The following is a 15,364-nucleotide window of genomic DNA, read 5'->3' as shown; positions in this document are numbered from 1 at the left end:
GCTCGATGCGAGCGATAGAAACACTATAATAGAAAGAATTTGCTACATATCGGAAGAATGGACCACTACCTTCAGTATTTTTATACCAGTACCTTACGATTAATAACAAAGCAAAGCGAGGAGTTGGTTAAAACAAGTTTTTCATCGCCTGTGCCAATTCTTCAGAGTGCCTAACAAAGCACCCCGGCTGATTGTGGTACTGCAGCTTTTCTTTGTTGCGCATCTCACTGACAATGAGAGAAGACACATTTGACTGTGGCGCGGTAAAATTTTCAGCTTCTGCCTTAAAGGGGCTCTCAATAAAGGTGCGGTAATCCTGGCATCTTAAAGGACGCCGCTTCACGAATATCCTCCAGCAAGAATTTTAATGCGTTTCATAGAATCTGAGTTATCTGCAGTCAAAATTTTAATTTCAGCGCCTTGGTGCCTTTCATTCTCCTCGTCATTTTCTTGCGCGGTCAAAGGTCCGTGGGAATTCCTCGGGGGGGGGGGGGGGGGGGGGAGGAGAGCTTTCTGACCCGCCGGGGCGACGCTGCTGACGGGCCACGGCGACGGTAGCTGTGTGACGCGTGAAAGAATCTAACCAACAGGCGTCTCTCAATGGAATTACGCAGCACCGTGCGAACGAGGAAGACGCGAGGATGAAAAAGTCGATGTAAAAGATATGGGGACGCGCTTTACTCGTCCCCTATGGTTCGCTTCTCCGCAGTGCACCCTCAACTCGTCCTCTTTAGTTAGCTTCCCCGCGATGCACCCACCTTAGCGTGGTTAGTTACCTTAACTAACAAGGGAGGTCGCGGGCACCCTAGCGAAACGGATGGCGCGATTGCTGCGCGCGCGAGTGAGAGAGCCCTCTTTGGTTGGGGACCTGAGAAGCGCTCTGACGTTCGGCGCGAGGTTTCGCTCTTCGCCGGCTGGTGCGAAGCCTCGTGGGGAGGAACGTTCCCCCGCATCTCGTCCTGTCCCGCCGCGGAGTATCCCTTGCCCTAGCGTGGACGAACATTCGCTCGTAACCGTGCTGATCAGTCGGACGTCCTCGATTCCTCAACGTATTTTTTTGCTAGCTGGCGTTATTGTTGTTGTAGCCATAAATGCCTTGTTTGTGTCAGCCAGAGTGTCGTTCCTTTGTTCCCGCAGAGCAAGGCCCGCCGTGGTCGGCGTGCGCTCGGTAGCGTCCGGTTTGAGGAACGCTCTTTGTCCGTACTTGACAAGTGCTAGGCCTAGCGTGAATTTTGACCGCTAGGACCTGCGGCATGTTTTCTTGAGTGCGAGGTGTATTGCGCTGCAGCATGTTTGAACTTTTCGACATGCTCAGCACGTTTTTGCTTCAAGTTTTTCTTTTCTAGAGTATCTTTAGCACGAGAACCACTTGGTCCGCATCGAGGGAGTGCGAGGCCTAGCGCCCGCGGAGTTGCCGACCCCGAAGCGAGTGAGTACGGAAGCCGCGTGTGTGGTCCGAGTTTTCTGCATATATTTTCTCGCTGTCTCTGTTTCGACCCTGGGAGTTGCGGCTCCCGGAGCCGGGTGGCCTAGGGCCACGGGTGCCGCTACGAGCTCGCTGGTATTACAGCTCGGCGCCGCGTGCTCCGACACCGTCCGGTACGGTGGGTGCCGACCGCTGCTTCGCGCAGTGGGCGTGGTAGGACCACCCCACAGAGCTGATGTTTCCTCGCGGCTGCGAGCACGTAACCCGTTTCGGGTTTTTCTTTTCTTGAGGGTTGTTGTCACAGTGGTAGTGAGGCCCTAAGGCTTTTCAGAGCTGCCTGCACCATGTTAGAAGAGACACGGCCACCGGACCATGGTGCTGAGAGGGGGCGCACTTTGCTGCCCACCCGTTTTGTAACCTCGCATGAACTGAGCAGTCTCGTTCAACTCAAGAAAGGGCTTTGTTCGCTTGAACATTGCGTTTGCACAGCCGCCCGGCACGTTTTGCTAGCGAGTTGAGCATTGAGCCACGAGGCCCTTGCGGACGCCGTTTCCCCGCCCGTGACCTACGTTAAAGGCATGCGGAATGTGTTTCGGAAATCTTGCAGATCCAGTGGAGCCACCCAGGCTTGCTGTCCTGTGCACATCGTCTCGCTGCCGCCTACCGCGACGGAGCTGCCTGCATCCTGTTTGACGCATCCATCCGGGGCAGCCGTGGCGAGAATAGCCAGCAGTCACCTCCGACTGCTGTTACCCTGGCGACTGCTGCAGAATCCTGGCCTGCAGTTTTCAACCAGCCTGCTCTTCGCGGGCTGCGGACCCGTAGTCCACGGGCCATGCGAATCGTCCCAGCGGAGACCTTCACGCCGCCTTCGGAATACCGCGGACGACTGCGTGGACGCTGTCGGCATGACCTCCGCTGCAAGACCTGCCTCAAGGACATGAAGACCAAGAGACTCCTCCATTGCATGTACTTGCAGGCGCGTGGGTCTATTTAAGGTTGGGGGGATGTGGGGACGCGCTTTACTCGTCCCCTGTGGTTCGCTTCTCCGTAGTGCACCCTCAGCTCATCTCCTTTAGTTAGCTTGCCTGCGATGCACGTTGGTTAGTTACCTGATAGCGTGGTTAGTTACCTTAACTAACAAGAGAGGTCGCGGGCTCCTAGCGCCACGGATGGCGCGATTGCTGCGCGCGCGAGGGAGGGAGCCCTCTTTGGTTGGGGACCTGAGAAGCGCGCTGACGTTCGGCGCGAGGCTCCGCTCTTCGCCGGCTGGTGCGAAGCCTCGTGGGGAGGAACGTTCCCCCGCAGCTCGTCCTGTCCCGCCGCGGAGTATCCCTTGCCCTAGCGTGGACGAACATTCGCTCGTAACCGTGCTGGTGAGTCGGACGTCCTCGATTCCTGAGCGTATTTTGTTGCTGGCTGGCGTTATTGTTGTTGTAGCAATAAATGCCTTGTTTGTGTCAGCCAGTGTGTCGTTCCTTTTTTCCCTCAGAACAAGGCCCGCCGTGGTCGGCGTGCGCTCGGTAGCGTACGCGATTACGGGGTGGGGTCCGGCGGTGTTGAACTGGGTCAGCCGCGCTTAAGCAGGGAGAACGTATTTATCTCCCCCAATTAAAACCCCACAAGGACTGGCCAGCTTTCGCGCGCGATTGTGGGTTCTTTACTGTGCGTATAGAAGTGTATTGTTTGGCTTAGGTGTTCATGACGGTCGAGAGATTATAGTAATTGAGCAAATTTATGTACCTTCATCAGGAGGTGTTTCAGAGCCCCTTTATTCTGAGTATCAATCAGTTTGATGAATCCTCTTTCACAGTCCTGTATACCTATGTAAGATGAAAGCGTCTTTCTGTTCGGTAGTTACAAAAGGGCTTCACTCCGCACATGCTCACAAGCTCTTTAGACGGGTGCACAGCGGCGAGTCGTATCTTCAAACCATATTGGCCTTTTTTTCTTGAAATTTCTGATCTGATCGAACAAAAATAAGGCGCAAGGCTGGTTTTATGCTGCTTTCTGCCGTACGCAGGAGAATTCAGATCCAAAGATGCCCTCTTTTTTGCCATCTGAGCACTTCCTTGTACAGTATGATCCACTGTTAAAGGGAACATGCGGCAGCGTGTCCTCCGCGCGTCGCGAAGCGCTGCCGCCAAGAGCCGGCGGAAATGGGCGGCACCGGGCTCGCGCGCGGAAAGAACAGCAGGGCTTGTTTACTGCGCATGTGCATGTGACCTATTTTACTCCCTGTACTTAATAATGGGGCATAAAGGAGGATTCTCCTCACTATAACTCCCATCTTTAAATGGAGTGTCTTGGTCTCAATGCGCCCAAGTCCCCAATGGAAAAAAAAACACCATTTTGCGCCATTTGCCTTGCCACCTAGCGCATGAAGCCCTTCGGAGCATGAAGCCATCCCTTCGATGAGAACCGTGGAGCATCATGTTGCCCTTAGCGTCCGGGATGAACACGTGAGCATCCCACCCCGCTCAAGCGTCATGGTCACAGTAGTTGCCACAGAAGCCAGTAACATGAAAGTCGTCATAGAGGTACCTGGGAACATTGAGTTGCTTCTATACCGAGGAATCAGTCTCACAAGAAGCATCGCCCATTTGTGCAATGGCCAAGCTGAAGTGCTGCTGACGAACTTAAGCAAAGAATACCGGCACGTCAACAGAGGAACGAAGATTGCTTTCTTAGGCGAACTATCCGACGTCCGCGACGCCTTTGCTTTTTCCGATCGAATCCCAGAAGATACACCTAAGGAAGATCACACGCCCGTCTTCGACATAAACTTAGCCCTGCCCCGGAACAGACAAGACCATATCAGCTGTCTGCTTCGAAGCTACAGCCAGTGCTTCTCGCATCGCCGAAGGTCCGACAAACGCCGATTGCCAAACATCACAATGTAACCGACCAGCACGCCCGACCTCTCCGCCAAAGCCCCTACCATGTTTCGCCACGAGAACGTCAAGCCATCCGGGACCAAGTGGAAGAAATGCTTCGTGATGATGTCATCCAGTCATCGATGAGCCCCGGGCAGCCCCGGTCATTCTCGTGAAGAAGGACGGTAATATCCGGTTCTGCGTCAATTATCTCCAATTGAACAACGTAACGAAGAAAGATGTCGATTACCTAACCCCGCATAGACGATACCTTAGACCAACATTGTTCTTGTCCATTTACTTAATTTAAGAGCGGGTATTGGCAAATCGAGTTCGATGAAATGGACGTTGAGAAGACCGCCTTTATTGCGCCCGACGTACTGTACGAGTTCAAGGTAATGCCATTTGGACTTTGTTATGCACCAGCAAAGTTCCAGCGTATAATGGACGCAGTATTGGTGGGCCTCAAGTGTAAAATTTTTCACGTATACTTAGTGTCGTGTCCGGTCGCTGTGTTGAATGCAGCGAAAGACGCACACGGTACTTTAAGACTTCGTTTATTTAAAGCCGATGAGGGTGCGACCAGCGTCGACCGAGGCAGGAGCCGAACTGGCCGCCCGAAGAAAGGAGGGAGCGGAGAAGCGTCCACGGGAGGGAGTGGCTTCCCAGAACAGGAGGAGGGTGCGGGGGCGCACCGTGGGGGGGGCATCTGGCGACAGCGTGCGACGAGGGGCAAGTGGTCGTTAGGAGGAGGATGCGAGTGGTCGTTAGGAGGAGGATGCGAGTGGTCGTTAGGAGGAGGATGCGGGGGCGCACACACACAAAAGCAATAAGGGGACACAACACTTCCTTCCCCCTTAGAAAGTTGCCTGGTATCGTGCAGGGGGTCGGCGCTCACGCGTGGAGGCGCGCTGGCTTTGTGCGCTCGGGGGAGAAACACTTGTAGGCTGGCTGTTGTTCGCTGTGTCTCCTAGGTCTGTCCTGGGCGAAGTCTCTTCTTCCGGGAAGAGGTGCCAGGCTATGTGGGAAGATGGTGCACGTGTTCTCTCCGCTGGCGGACAGCTCTCAGACGGCGTCGTAAATCTACGCAGCTGGTTGAGATGTCGGCGTGCTACTGTGCCATGTATGTTGACGAGCCAAGAGCGCAGGCCTATGCGTCTGACAATTGTAGCTTCCTCCCAGCGTGGCTTTTTCAGAAACTGTCGGGCGAGGACGCGCTGCCCCTCATTAAGCGTGCCGCAGCGCGGAATTGCTTTTTCTTCCCGGAACGTCTCTGCCTTTGGCTCGGGGAGGATGGCTGTGAGCTGGGTTCGCATTTCACGCTCGAACATCATTTTCGAGGGGGTCTCGCCTGTTGTGCTCTGAACCGTCGTGTGCTGCTTGAAGAGAAAGCGCGCAAGGCGGCGCTGCAGCGAGCCTGTCTGATCTCTTTCAAGGGCGCGTTTTAGCTCGGCTACGTAGCGCTCGGCTTGTCCGTTTGTCGCTGGGTGGTAGGGGGCCGATGTAACTGATGAGATCCCGTTGTCGCGATAAAACTTGAGGATCTCCGCAGACACAAACGGTGTTCCGTTGTCCGACACTACCTTGCGCGGCAGGCCGAACGTTGCAAATAGTGATCGGAGGTTGTCAATGACTGCTGCCGAAGTCGTCTGTCCTATTTGCCTTATCTCAAGCCACTTTGTGTAGGCATCTACGACCACAAGGAAAGTGCAGCCCTCAATTGGTCCTGCAAAATCAATGTGCAGTGTGTGCCATGGTGTGTCTGGCTTTTCCCATTCTGGGACAGGAGCTTTCGGCGGGGCGCTCCGGCTGCTCTGGCAAGGCTTGCATTCTCGCACCACTGTTTCGATGTCGTTGTCAATGCCAGGCCACCACATGTAGCTTCTGGCACACTTTTTCATTGCAACGATGCCCCGATGTCCGGCGTGGATGAGAGACATAGCTTGTGCGCGTAGTTCTCTCGGCATCACAACTCGGGACCCAAATATGATGCAGCCGCGATGGGTGCTCAACTCTGTAGCTCGCCTGCGGTAAGCGTCGAAGTTGTCCCCTTTGAGTTTATGCACGTTGCCTTGTTGAACAGCTGTGTAAACTAGCCGGAGAGCTGCGCACTTCTGCGTAGATGCTGCAACTGTGCCTGCTGTAAGCGGAGGTTCTGGCAGTGCTTCGAACATCAGAACGTCTCCTGGTGGAAATGGTTCGTCAACAGTTGCGTCTAGTGGCAGACGGCTTAGCGCATCGGCGTTTTGATGTTTACTCCCATTGCGGTAGACCAGAGCGTAGTCGTACGCTGAGAGTTTGATGCACCAACGTGTCATTCGCGGAGACAAAGTTGGTGGCATAGGCCTTTGTGGTCCCAGAATGCCCAATAGCGGTCGGTGATCGGTTATAAAGGTCACCTTCCGGCCGGCAATGTACTGGTGAAAATGTGTCGCCGCGTAGACGATGGCTAGCCCTTCTTTGTCAAGTTGCGCGTAGTTGCGTTCTGCTTGCGACAACGTACGTGAGGCGAAGGCGATGGGAGCTTCCCTTCCTTGCTCGTCAGTTTGCGATAGAACCGCGCCGACTCCGTACGGTGATGCGTCGCAAGCCAAAAGCAGAGGCTTCCTTTCGTCGTAGTGGCGGAGGACTGTACATCTTCGAATCAGGTCTTTCAGGGCATCGAATGACTGCTGATGGCGTGGCGACCATGTCCATGTCACATCTTTCCGAAGGAGTTGGTATAAGTCGTTGGCCACGGTAGCTCTTTGTTCCAAGAACCGGTCGTAGAACGTCAAGAGTCCGAGAAAAGCCTGTAGCTCCTGCTTGTTTGTTGGAGCTCGTGCTTCTGTGATCGCTCGCACTTTGTCCTCGGTAGGGTGAATGCCTTCCGCATCAATTCGGTGTCCCAGAAATTGCACCTCTGGCACCGCAAAACAGCACTTCGATTTGCTTATGCACAAATTAGCGTTTGCTAGCCTTTCGAGAACGAGCTCTAGGCGCACTGCATGCTCTTCAGTGGAAGTGCCACTGATGATGACATCGTCAAGGTAGACACAAACTCCTGGGATGCCCTGAAGCACTGTCTCCATGAATTTTTGAAATATGGCCGGGGCTGCAGCTACGCCAAAAGGCAGTCGCTTGACTTTGTACAAGCCTTTCAGTGTGTTAATTCAGCAGTTGACTCGCTCACCTTCAGCTGCTGATACGCCTGGGTGAGGTCCAATGTGCTGAAGACTCTTGCGCCACGTAGTACACTGAATACTTCTTCAAGGGGACACAACACAGATGACGTAGCAGTCTTCTCCTTGACTTTTGATGATCGAGCCGCCACGGTGGCTTAATGGTTATGGCACTCGGCTGCTGTCTTGAGAGACGCGGGTTCGATCCCGGCCGCAGCGGTCGAATTTCAAGGAAGGCGCAATTCTAGAGGCCCGTGTACTGTGCGATGTCAGTGCACGTTAAAGAACCCCAGGTGGTCGAAATTTCCGGAGCCCTTCACTACGGCGTCCCTCACAGCCTGAGTTGCTTTGGGACGTTAAACGCCCCATAAACCTAACCCCCTAAACCCGAAATTCATACCGACGCAAGTGATGTGGGGCTAGGCGCCGTTCTCTTCCAGTAGTAGCAAGGCAGCGAGAGAGCAATAGCGTATACGTCAGCCGCTCTTTATCAAAGGCAGAGGTTGACTATGCCTGTAGCAACGGAGTGGTCCGTTAGGCGTTTTAATCACTCGCCACCACACACATTATTTTTCTACAACACAACAACCACCATTTATTTACATGGATGAGAAAAGGCGGCCCATTCCATCATCGACCACGGCAAGTCCACCACACAGCACACCACACACTCACAACACACTCGCACTCACTGACCCTGCCTGACAACCCGTCTCTCCCGTCCCCACCGCGACCGTCCAACCCCTTTCCCATAAAGGGCATATAATTTACAACGGCTTCAACTTCGCAAAGGATGGTGGCTAAGTTTTCAGTTTCTAGGCATTTCTTTCCGATCACTTTTCTTAATGCCATCTTTACTGAGCACACCATCCTTTCGTAAAAACAACCCCAACAATCGCCCGTTCAACAATAAAGTGCCCCTCAACTTCTGCACATGCAAAATGGTCCACGACATCTGGGTGGCGCAGCGTATTCCACAGTTCGTTCAGTTCGTTTGCTGCTCGCTTGAAGGTCTGCACGTTTGGTAACGGTCCCGTCGGAGCACTTTGCGGTGGAGAACTGAACCGTTGACAAGCGACACAAGCGCGCACCACCATTTTCACGAGATCTCTGCCGCGGAGGGCCCAGTACCTCTCGCGGAGTTGCACGAGTGTGTCCCTTGCCCCGGCGTTCAGCATTTTGCGGTTTCCGTCGATTGACAGGACAGCGGAATACCGATGGTCCTTCAGCAGGACGATGCGGCTCTTTTCGTGGCTTCCATGGTAGGCCAACTTCACACCTGTCATTGTGTGCAGTGATGCCGTTCTCAAACTTTCGTACCACTTCGTTCTCGCTTGGGTTTTCTGCCGGTGTGTCGTTTTTCTCTAATGTGGCTCGCAGAACGATCGCCTGGGCGCTACTCAGTACTGGGAAAGACGAACTGCTCTTTCCGTGCACCGCCCATCCGAACATCGTCTCCAACGCGGTCAGGCTGCCTTTTAGACGACGAATTTGGCCTGTCACCGCTCCCCATGGTCCGATCCGATCAGAATATCAATTGAGCGGTGTTATAGCTCGTTCAGGTCATCGCCTAAACTGCAGCCAAGGTTGTGCAATTCTTGTATGACACTTTCGTCTGGGCTTGGGAGATCCTGTTGACAGATAGTTGGTGTTTCGAGAGCGTCGATCTCGTTCCTTCTGTTATTTTGCCGGCTTCGTAAAGTCAGCTGAACCCTTCGAAAGGTACGCTCTTGTTTACCGCCTCCAAACACACCGACTGTTAAGATTTCGGTACCGAGCAGCTTGCAGTTGAGCTCCTTTGATAGCTGCTCGGTAATAAAGGAGCGCTGGCTACCAGTGTCAAACATAATTCTAGCCAGTTTTCTCTTCTTCTGGCTCTCGGCCCATGCTGTCACAGTTTGGAGCAGGACCGCCGGTGTCGCGCCACACTGCGTTGCTTGTAGGCTGACTGGACTAGAGCTTCCGTTTACGTCCTTCTGTGTCTCATGCGATTGAGTGTCTCGCCGGTCGGGAATGAAGTTAGGGTCACACATCGTTGAGGCATGCCTGCCGCGACACTTGCTGCAAGATAGCATGCGCTTGCACCTTCTTGCCGTATGTTTTGGCCTCGTACATCGGAAACATCGGCCGTGCTCCCGTAGCATGCGCTTCTTCTCCGACAGCTCCCTTGCGGTGGTGCAATACTCCGTTGCATGCTGTTTTGACTTGCACAGGAAGCATTCCACGTCCTTCATTGTGCCATGCAAAGCGGCCGCCGACGAGTGTCGAGGCTTGCCAGAATAAGCTGCACTCTTCAGTTCATGCGCCGGATTACGGGACATGGGCTTACCAGTTGTGTCGTTGCGTTGCTCCCTGCCCGCCCTTTCTCGGCACTCAACTTCGATCCGAAGGAATTCCAGAAGTGCGCGCAGCTCTTTCTTATGCACCGACTCTGTTCCTGTCTCGGAGCTGGTGTCGGTGGTTGAGGCGCTGCCGTTGTTGGAGCCCTCTGCGTCCTTCGAGGCCATCATCCTGTTGTACAGCAGGCTCAGGTCGGTCGGAAGCGCCCGGAGCACAAGAGGGTAGAGCATTGCGTAGTAAGATTCTTCGCCCACACCCAACGCCTTAAGGCCTCGCATGTGAGCCTGAAGGCTGTCATACCAGCGCCGGAGAGTGTGGGCACTGCCGGTCGATGACACCTGTGCGGCAGCCATGAGGCTCTCCATCTGGTCCTGGATGAGGATGGCTTGATTAGCGAATCGCTGCTTCAGGATGTCAATGGCGTGGCTGTAGCACTCCGCCGTCAGCTGCAACCCCTCGATGGCAGATGCTCCGTCTCCTGTCAGTACAGATCGCAAATACTGAAATTTCTCTGCTGGTGATAGGTCCGAATTCTTGTGGATCAATGTTTCAAATAGCTCCCAAAATGGCTGACAATTCCTTCTTTCGCCGTTAAATTTCAGGAGTTCCAATTTGGGGAGTCTTGTCTTGACAGTCGTTCCTCTGGTTGGGCTTCGATCTTCGTTTGATTTAGTGCTGCCCATGTTCGTTCCTTCTGTGCGTTTCGCTGCAGACTTCAGCCTGGCTAGAGAAGTCACGATCTTGTCGCCGTATTCGATGACGGTGGCAAACGCTGCGTCGGCTTCCTGTTCGCTGATCAGAGGCTCGATGGCGGCGTCTACCTCGTTCAGTTGACGTTGAGTCAATTGCAGACGCTCGATAATAACCTCAAGATCCTCGGCGTTCGGTGCGGTAGACTTCAGCAGTGCTTCTGCCTCCCCAACCAGACGCGTTGCTTGAGTTCGCAGGGCCTTCCTCTTTCTCTTCGAGATCTCCATGTCTGTCGAGGAGTCGATGTTGGTGGTCCGTTGATGTTGCAGAATCGTTCTCCCGGGTTTCGGCACCAGAAATTAGTGTAGCAACGAAGTGATCCGTTAGGCGTTTTAATCACTCGCCACCACACACATTCTTTTTCTACAACACAACAACCACCATTTATTTACATGGATGAGAAAAGGCGGCCCATTCCATCATCGACCACGGCAAGTCCACCACACAGCACAGCACACACTCACAACACACTCACACTCACTGACCCTGCCTGACAACCCGTCTCTCCCTTCCCCACCGCGACCGTCCAACCCCTTTCCCAGAAAGGGCATATAATCCCTCCGAGGACGTCACCGTCGTTTACAAGTCCGGACGCCAGCACCCTGACGCCGACAGCCTGCCACAAGCCCCTCCGCCTCAGGGCGACGATGACGACGCCTTCCTTGGACCTTTTAGCTTCAGCACTTTTGCATAGCAGCAACGTTTGGACCCCGACCTCCATGGCGAGACTTCTTCACCCCCGGCCTCGTTCAAGCGGTGATTCTCCTCATTCTGCGTACAAAATGATGTCCTCGCGGAGAAAAACTTCGCACCGAATGCAACCACTTACCTCGCCCGTAAGCCTTCGAGTTCACACAAAGAGCCGACAGCTGGGCATCTCGGGTTTTCTCGCATCCTCTGCCGCATTAAAAGGCAATATTTACTGGCCACGACTATCTACCACGACGTCATCCTTCCTGGCGTCATCTTCGCCTACAACACCGCAGTGCAGGAGACCACCCAGAAGATGCCTTTTAGTCTCGTCCATGACAGGGAGGCCATGACTATGCTCGATGTCATGCTGCCAACGTTTCCGAAGAAGATAATCGACGTCGCCGCCTACCTACAGCGCACGGAAGAAGCACGACGCCTGGACCAACAGCGCACGGGCGCCCGAAATATACGTCGATGTCATGCGGAATACAAGCCCCCATTCGCCTCCGCGAACTGAGTGAAAAGCTTCTGCACCGCTATTTGGGCCGGTACAGGATCGTTCGTCGACTTGAACAGCTTGACTACGAAGTAGCCCCCGACAGAGCGACGGCGTCTCAGCGGCACCGCGCACGCCAAGAAGTTGTAGAGCCGCGGACAGAATAATATGGACCACGTGTTTCCCCACGCGAACTCTTCTGTCGCATTGGTTGACGGAAATATGTATAAAAGTTGGCTGTCTTTACGTGCAAGGGCAAAAGTAAATTTTACTGTCATTTAGATTAAACATTCATCACTCTTCGCTAGGCAATGCGTCAGAAAAATTTGGCCGCCGAAGCGCCCTTGGTCCATATATTCTTCTGTACGCGACTGCACATGTGCTCTATGCGCGCATTAATGGACTCTGCTTTTTTTGCCCACATTTTTTTTCCCGTTGTAATGCATCGGGTCGATGCTTCTTTAAGATAGGGGTAATACGCAAATATTTGTAATGGCACATTCTTCAAAGCTGCCAGCACGCGGCTTTATCGCCTTGTTTGTGACGCAAGACGCGACCAGATTTATCTCGATTGATCGCATCTGCGTTGTTCCAGACTGTTGTGCTTACTTTGCACGCCCTATATCGAAAGTTCGTTGTCAGCTTTAAACCGAGCCCAGCCGAGAGCGGCGGGCTTCTGTTCGACGACCTCCGAGCCCGCTTGTTGCCATCGCCGCCGCCCGCCGCCGAGTCATTTAGTTCTTTGTGGGCGGAGGACAGCCCAATGAACAGTTTCATTTGAAAACTCTTTTCGCTGTCTTCCTTACTGCACTCTGCCGTCACCACCATGGGACAACAGAGTTTTAGCCCCACCGTACGGTAAAAAATTACCGACGATTACGTTACTTCCTAATGCGAAATTTGAGCGCAGCAAATAAGCTGTTTCACCTTTTCGATAGATTGAGGCAAAGAAATCGAGCAACACATGTATGCGCTATCACAGAATTTTTTGTTATTTTTCACACGTATTCGCAATTTCGGCTCGGGCGGTGCACATATACAGATCCGCCGCCACCGATCTGGCTCTCTGATTGCCACCGCACAGGGGTTGCATTGGAGGAGGAGCGAAGAAAGGAATTAAAGGGGTAGAGACATCAAATTCCAAGGTTGTACAAAAGACTGCCATACGTTTCCTTTGTATGTGAGGACCATAAGAGCGAAGTATTAAATTTAAGGGAGGTCTAGAACATATTTTAATTTCATTTTAAAGTTTGTGAAAATGCCCACTCTTGAAGTCTGAGCCATCGCTAGTGCATCAATGTGACGTAGGAACAGAGAAGAAAACACAAGCAAGTATTTCCTACGTCACTGCACAGTTTTCTGACGTACGGGACCAAGTTTTGCGGTTTCGCGGCCTAGCAACCTTGGTTACGAGTGCTCACGAGTTTTTTCTGCACGCTCGCGAGTGCGATGGTGCTTTACGCCCGGCGTTGCCGCAGGCGATGTCGTTGCCGAAAGATCCACTTTTGCAGAGGCATATTGCCCGTGCTCTAATGTAGGAAGCATTCTCTAGTATCATGGATGTTATGTATTTTCTTGTGCGAACGTGAAGTACGCCGAGCATGCCGGCCGGCCGGCCAGCCTGGATCTCGTCTGCCGCGGCGTCATAAAAAGGAGCTAAAGTGTGTTCTTGACGTAAATAATAAACCCTGGGATAAGAAATGTGAAAAATATGTCATTTTTGAGGATCGCTGACGAATACTGAGCTGCTGGCAAAGGTAACGACTGTGATACGAGCAAACTTTTTGCCACAACCGCCTCGCAGCTGCCGCTGGCCCGACGTTGCGGTCCGGCTCGCCTGGCGCCCGCTCGCTTCGCTGCTGAAGACGTCGTGGAGATTTACCATACTATTATTTTATTGTGAGATGATGCTGTTGACAGTAAAGCGATGTGTAGAGTAGGCCTTTTATTATAGCGCAAGCGACTTCCGAAGCGCCGGCCGCTGCGACTTCGATGCGAAAGAGGCTATAGGCCTAGCGACGACCACGGCAACCAGGCAGCAGAAGAGCTCGTCGCCCGGAGCGCCCGCGAGCGATGCCGTTGCCGAAAGCTCGAAACATAAGCGGGCATGCTTTGTCGCTGCTCGAGCAGTCTTTCTGAGGGACTGCTGTACGGCGGCGAAGTGCGACACCGGTTGCGGGCGGAGCTTGGGTAGAGCGGCGCAGCGATGCTCACCGCTCCGTGCCCCTGCTTGCAGTGAGGCGGCAGTTCGCAAGCGACGATCAGTGCGGCGCGTCGGCCAAGTGGGCTTGATGAATGTTGCTGCGCGTGCATTATTTTTCTAAATAATGATTGCACGTCGCGCTCTGAGCTCGCTACTTGTTTTTGGTCGGCGAATGTTTTCGCTCGGCCACCGATATGCCCAAGGCACGTCGGCCAACGGGTCCCGTTTTGGTCGGCGGCGTTGTCACACTAGGACGACGCTTGGTCGTTGAGGCGTCGTCGTCGGTGCAGTGTGACTGGCTAGTCGGGGAACGACCAGGTTGTCCGACGCGACCGTCGGCGTCGCTGTCGCGTCGACCTCGGGGTCCCGTCGGCCTAGTGTGAACGCGCCTGAACTGCGCGCTGGTCCCAGGCTGCCCTAGTCGTCGCTAGGCCTAGGTGGTCTCGCTTCCGCAGTTGACGGCGCTTTGGAAGTCGACTGTGCTATAATAAAAGGCCTACTATTCACATCGCTTTAGTGCGAACTCGTCCCATAATAGAAGATAAGTTCGATTTCCACGACGCCTTCATCGACGGAGCTAGCAGACGAGCAGCGCGCACGAAGAAGCAGCGTCGAGCTGTCGGGATGGGACAACGTCGGCGTGAGGTCGGCGCTGTTGTCGGCAGAGTGTGACACACGGGTCGGCCGACGGCTACTATCTCGGCGACGCGACGGCGATGCGCTCGTCAGGCGACGACCGGTGCTCGGTCGGCGTCTGCGCAGTGTGACAGACGCGCCGACAGCACGAAAATCGCTGCCGCCGACCATCGCCAGACTGAAATCGGCCGATCGTCGGCGTAGTGTGAACGCGCCTTTACCATTTGACGTTGCCTACACGCTCGGCGTTCGCTGGCACAATCTGAGCTGCGTCGGGCCTGACGCCTGCCTCCTCTTCGCAATCGCTGGCCAGCGGATCAAAACGAAGTGGTTGTCGGGGTTCGAACCGCGGCGTCTTCTTCTTGGTCTGCGTCATCCCGCGATTCCTCATAATCGGTGTCTTCGCCGAAATAAAAATCTTCTTGCCGACTCGGAGCTGTACGACTTGCCCTCCGCCCGGCTCTCCGTGTTTACGCGCTCCACGTGCATGTCAAGCAGACGACATGCCTACACGACGTCACGGCTTTCCGGACCCACGTGACAACGCATTGTCTGGTTTTTGACGTCATGAAAGAGCCTGGCAAAACCTGGCAACTACGAACCGAAACTGCTTGGTACAAATAATACGATTATTAATTATATAATGCGAGTTCATGCTTCTAAGATGGTGTTCCATGCTCACTGAATCGCTACGCATTATTTACAACCCAGAGATACAACACAAAAATTTGGTGTCTCTACCCCTTTAAAGGGGCTGCGAAACACTGCTTGGGGGGATACCGG

Source organism: Amblyomma mixtum, chromosome 3 (assembly GCF_055824585.1).
Source record: "Amblyomma mixtum isolate Tamu chromosome 3, ASM5582458v1, whole genome shotgun sequence".
Taxonomy (NCBI): domain Eukaryota; kingdom Metazoa; phylum Arthropoda; class Arachnida; order Ixodida; family Ixodidae; genus Amblyomma; species Amblyomma mixtum.
This window is presented reverse-complemented; position numbering follows the sequence as displayed.